At 35.7% G+C, this 5,619-nt stretch overlaps 1 pseudogene; it reads left to right on the top strand.

Moving 5' to 3' along the window:
- The first annotated feature begins 4,593 nt into the window (after positions 1-4,593).
- On the top strand, positions 4,594-5,224 carry LOC119805504 (annotated as a pseudogene).
- The last annotated feature ends 395 nt before the right edge of the window (positions 5,225-5,619 follow it).

Here is a 5,619-nt window from a genome sequence, read left to right on the forward strand (position 1 = left end):
GAAGCAATCCACAGGTTTTCATCCTCTATGGAAACAAAAGAAGAACCTCTTTTCCAAAGCAACATATCCTTAGACTCATATTTTTGAAATCAAGATACCTTTAAAATATATATGTTCATTTAGCTTAGCAATCCATACAATGAAATGTCTCTCTGTACTTAGCTCCTTCATAGTCAAAAATTTCAAAGAAAACACAATAATATACATAATCGAGACGTTCTGTGTATAGTCCATCATTACATGGCTTATTTTTCTTTACTCCTTTTAATCTATAACTGTCTGTACTCTTGTCTCTTTAAAGACTTTTTTTAAAAAAAAGATTTACTTTTCTTCCAACTCTCTATATATTCTTTTTCTTCTTTCTCCCAAGCCTATGTGCATTTATCCAACATTGTGACTCATTTAGAGGTCTTTTATGTCTGAATCTGTCCTGTTATGTATCTGTAATTCTTTACTGTCCAGAAGTGCTTCTTAAAATGCTAAGTGCTTTTTAAAAACTTAAGTGGCACCATTGATAGGGTATATACAGTACTTCATGCTTGTTCCACACAGTCCAATATGGTGGAAGTCCATTAGTATCTGAGACTGCAGGGTGGGAGCGATCCTTACCACCTCAACTCTGATAACCAGTTAGTCCATATTGCCACCAAGTAACTTGCAGTATGCTGTCCTCAAACCCCATTTAAATGCTTGATAGCCAAACCTCCCAAAAGAGCCAGAGCTGTTTTTGCTGAAGAACCAGGAAGCTGCTGCTTTTTTAAAAAAGAATCTGCAGTTTTTACTGTGCCCCAAGGTGCCTTGCTCATCACATGCCCATCTAGGAAAAAAAATTGTGGTTACCAAAGAACTGTATTAAACTCTGTTCTTTTGTGTCTAGAATTCCTTTTCAAGATATCTCAGGTTTTTAAGGGGATTTTAGTTGGCCACGTGGGCGTCAATTTGTTGGAGAAGGACTGCTTATTGATTTCTGGCCACGTGGCTAGCTTAGACCCAAAATAATAACCCATAAAAATTGGTTCCTCTCTTGTCCTTATCCAACATCTAATTTATTGATTTTGGTGCCCACCAGTCTCAAAACCTAAACTTAAATGTGATCATTGTCTTACAAATTGTAAAATACAGAGAAAACATAGAGGGGATTAGAGACACCAGAGCATTCCTGAATCTTCTTGAATCTTATACAGGGCTACAGAGTGAGGTAGATGACACAGAATGTCACAGGTCTATAACAAGTAAAATTCAGAATTACCAAAATTTAGATTTCTAAAAGAAATAAAGGATCCTAACACTAGATACTATGAAATATAGTAGAAAAAGAGGAAAATCCCCCTCAGTAGAATTGGAAGTAAAGGTAGAAAGGAAAGCCTCAGTAAATTTCAGGGATGTAGATTCTGCCAATCTGTAAAATTACTGTTTAAAGTGAGAGATGTGCTGCCCATACTCCCAAGTAAACTGTAAAATGAGACATCTAGAGAAGGCAAAATATTCCATCCTCCATTGTTTCAGCAAGGACAAAGTATTGACTGGTGTTTGTTGCACTGTATTTGCTTTATTTTTATTTCCTATACTATTGTCTTTCATTCCTTCATCCTTTAATCCTTTGCTTCTCTTATCTTCAAAGAGATATCTATCCAACATATGCACAAATAAGAGTAAAAACACTCAGAAACATGACAAATTAAGGCAATGTGATTCCTTCAAATAGTTTAATGCTTCAATAGCAAACTCAAATCATACGAAAATAGGGGCTGGGGAGGTAGAACAATGTGCTTGCTTCACAGGTCTGAGGATCTGAGTTTGGATATCCATAATCCAAATAAAAGTTGAACATGGAAGTGGGTGCCTGTAACTCCAGCACTGGAAGGCAGTGACAAGAGGACCCTGGAGACTTAAAGCTAGCCAATATAGCCTAACAAGAACTTCAGTTTAGTGAGAGACTCCATATAAAATGATAAGATAGAGCTAAGTGATTGAGGAAAGATATTAACATTGTCTTATCTCCACACACATTCATATATTCCAGTGCACCTGCACACATGTGTGTATCATATACACACATATATATAACACACACAACTTTTAAAAGATCAAAATAATTGAAATGCCAGACAAAAATTCCAAAAGCCAATTTAAAAACACACATTAAAGTGGATAAACAAAAGAATAAATTGAAATCAAAACAAGACTTTGATAAGAAATTCATCAAAGAACTAGAGACTCTGAAATTTTGAAATCTTAGAAACTAAAAACTCAACAAATAAATTTTAAAGACTAAGTGATAATCACCAGTAAAATAGATCGATCAGAAGAAATAATATCATATATTTAAGGCCAAGTTTAGGGACTGCTACATTCAGATAAAAACAAACAAAAATAGGCAATTATATCTAACAGATGTTATAAACCAAGTGGATCTAATAGATATTTACAGAACATGCCACTCAAACACAAAAGAATATACATTCTTCTTTGCACCTCATGGAATTTTCTCCACAACTGACCACATACTGGTACACAAAGCAAGTCTGAACAGATAAAAGAAAATTGAAATAACTCTCTTCATCCTATCATACCACCTCAGGTTAAGACAGGATTTCAAAAACAACAGTAAGCTTACAAACTCATAGAAGCTGAACAACTCTCTACTGAATGAAAAAATGGGTGAAGACAGAAATAAAGAAATTAAAGACTTTCTAGAATTCAATGAAAATGAAGACAAAGCATACCCAAACTAATGGAACATGAAGAAAGCAGTGCTAAGAGGAAAGTTCATAGCACTAATTGCCTTCATTAAAAAAAAAAAAACCACTGGAACGATCTCATACTAGCAATGTAATAGCACACCTGACAAGTTCTAGAACAAAAAAAAATCACACCCAGAAGAAGCAGATGGCAAGAAATAAGCTCAAGAATGAAATTAAAAAATAGAAACAAACAAAAAATAATACAAAGAATCAATGAAACAAAGAGTTTGTTCTTTCAGAAAGTCAATAAAAGCAACAAATTCTTATCCAAACTAACTGAAAGGTAGAGAGAAAATATCCAAATTAACAAAATCAGAAATGAAAAGGGAGACATAAAAATAGACACTAAGGGGACTGGAGAGATGGCTCAGAGGTTAAGAGCACAGGCTGCTCTTCCAGAGCTCCTGAGTTCAATTCCTAGTACCCACATGGTGGCTCACAACCATCTGTAATGAGATCTGGTGCCCTCCATGCCAGAACACTGTATAATAAATAAATAAATAAATAAATCTTTAAAAAATAGACACTAAGGAAATCCAAAGAATCATAAGAACATACTTTAAAAACCTGTAGTCCACTTATATATTTGTCTTTCTGGGTCTTGGTTACCTCACTCGGGATATTTTTTTTCTAGTTACATCATCTCAGAGATGTGGGGATGGTTAAATATACAAAAATCAGTAAATGTAATTTACCATGTAAGCAAACTGAAAAAAAGAAAATCACATGATCATCTCATTATAAGATGTAGAAAAGGTCTTTGATAAAACCCAGCACCCTTTCATGATAAAAAGTCTTGGAGAGATCAGGGATACAAGGAACGTACCTTAATATAATAAAGGCAATTCACATCAGCCTTTAGCCAATATCAAATTAAATGGAGAGAAACTCAAAACAATTCCGTTTAAGGAACAAAACAAGGCTATCCACTTTCTCTATATCTACTCAATATAGTACTTGAAATTTTAGCTATAGCAATAATAAGACAACTTAATAAAACAGTATCCCTCCTATATACAAAAGATAAATGGACTGAGAAAGAAATCAAGGAAACAACCACTTTCACAAAAGTTCCAAATAATATGAAACATCTTGATATAACTCTAACCAAACAAGTAAAAGACCTCTATGATAAAAACAAGTCTTTGAAGAAAAAAAATGAAGAAGATATTAGAAGATGGAAAAATCTCCCATTCTCATGCATTGGCAGGATTAACATAGTAAAAATGGCCATTCTGCTAAGCAGTGATGGCACATGCCTTTAATCCCAGCCTACAGAGACTGAAGCAGCAAGCACAAGAAAGAAATGGGTCTGCGCCAGGCCCTCTGAGGAAATATTATAGCTATTAGTATGTTTATGGAACTCCTGACAATGAGAACAAGTGGGCTCTGACTCTTTTGCCTTCTCTTGGTTTGCCATGTCCAACTTCAATATGATAGCTTTTGCTTTGTCTTATTATATTTTATTTTGCCATGTTTAGCTGCTATCACTTAGAAGCCCATTCTTTTCTAATAAGAGACAGAAAACGAGTGGATCTGCAAAGAGGAGAAGGTGGGGAGGAATTAGGAGTAGCAGGAACTATAACCAGGATATAATGTATGAGAAAGTGATCTATTCTCAGTAAAAGGAAAAAAATAAATTTACTATAAAAAATAAAATTCCATCACACTCAAAATATTAAAAAAGAATATGAAAATTAATACAACAAATGAGACTGAAATATAGACTATCATTATGAAATATTTTGAAAAAATATAATTTACTAAATTATAAGATATATAAGAAATTGGGTTTTTAGAAACTGGACTGTGAAGCTTTGCGCTTTCTCTTTCCTTCCAGCACCAAGCAATGGGCATCTCTTGGGACAACTGGCACAAGGGCCGCAAGACCGGGGGTAAGAGAAAGCCCTACCACAAGAAGCAGAAGTATGAGCTGGGACAGCCTGCTACCAACACTAAGATTGGCCCTCGTCATATACACATGGTCAGAGTGTGAGGAGACAATAATAAGTGCCGTGCCCAAAGATTGGATGTGGGGAACTTTTCCTGGGGGTCTAAGTGTTGTATTCGCAAAATAAGGATCATTGATGTAGTCTATAATGCATCCAACAACAGGCAGAGCTGGTCTGCACCAAGATCCTGATGAAGAACTGCACTGAGCTTATTGACAGTACACCATACCTACAGTGGTATGAGTCCCACCGTGCACTGCCCCTGGGCCACAAGAAGGGGGCCAAGCTGACTCCTGATGACAAAAAAATATTAAACAAAAAACAATCAAGAAAATTCAGAATAAATATGATGAAAGGAAAAAGAACGCCAAAATCAGCAGTCTTCTGGAGGAGCAGTTCCAGCAGGGCAAGCTTCTGGCCTGTACCGCCTCAAGACCAGGCCAGTGTGGCAGAGCAGATAGCTATGTGCTAGAAGGCAAGGAGCTGGAGTTCTATCTGAGGAAGATCAAAGCCCAGAAAGGCAAATAAACTATCATTCAAAGCTCGTGTAATAAAGGTGTTTATTATTCTTAAAAAAGAAAGAAATTGGATACATACAACTTACAAAAACTAAAGCATTAATAAGGAGTTTCTCATCAAATCAAAGCCAGAACTGGACAGATTTACAAGCTCTATTGGATCTTTAAAGAAGAATTAACACCAGTGTTTATCAAGCTATTCTAGAAAGTACTCATTACCCTGATATCATAACCATAGCTGAGTATTTATTTCTATTTTATGTACATGAGTGCTTTGCTTGCATATATGTATGTGTACCATGATGTGGGTGCTGGGAATCAAACCCCAGTCCTCTAAGAAGGCAGCGGGTGCTCTTAACCACTGAATCACCTCTTTAGCCCTATAACCATATTTGGACACAGCAA

This window comes from Arvicola amphibius, chromosome X, assembly GCF_903992535.2.
Source record: "Arvicola amphibius chromosome X, mArvAmp1.2, whole genome shotgun sequence".
Taxonomy (NCBI): domain Eukaryota; kingdom Metazoa; phylum Chordata; class Mammalia; order Rodentia; family Cricetidae; genus Arvicola; species Arvicola amphibius.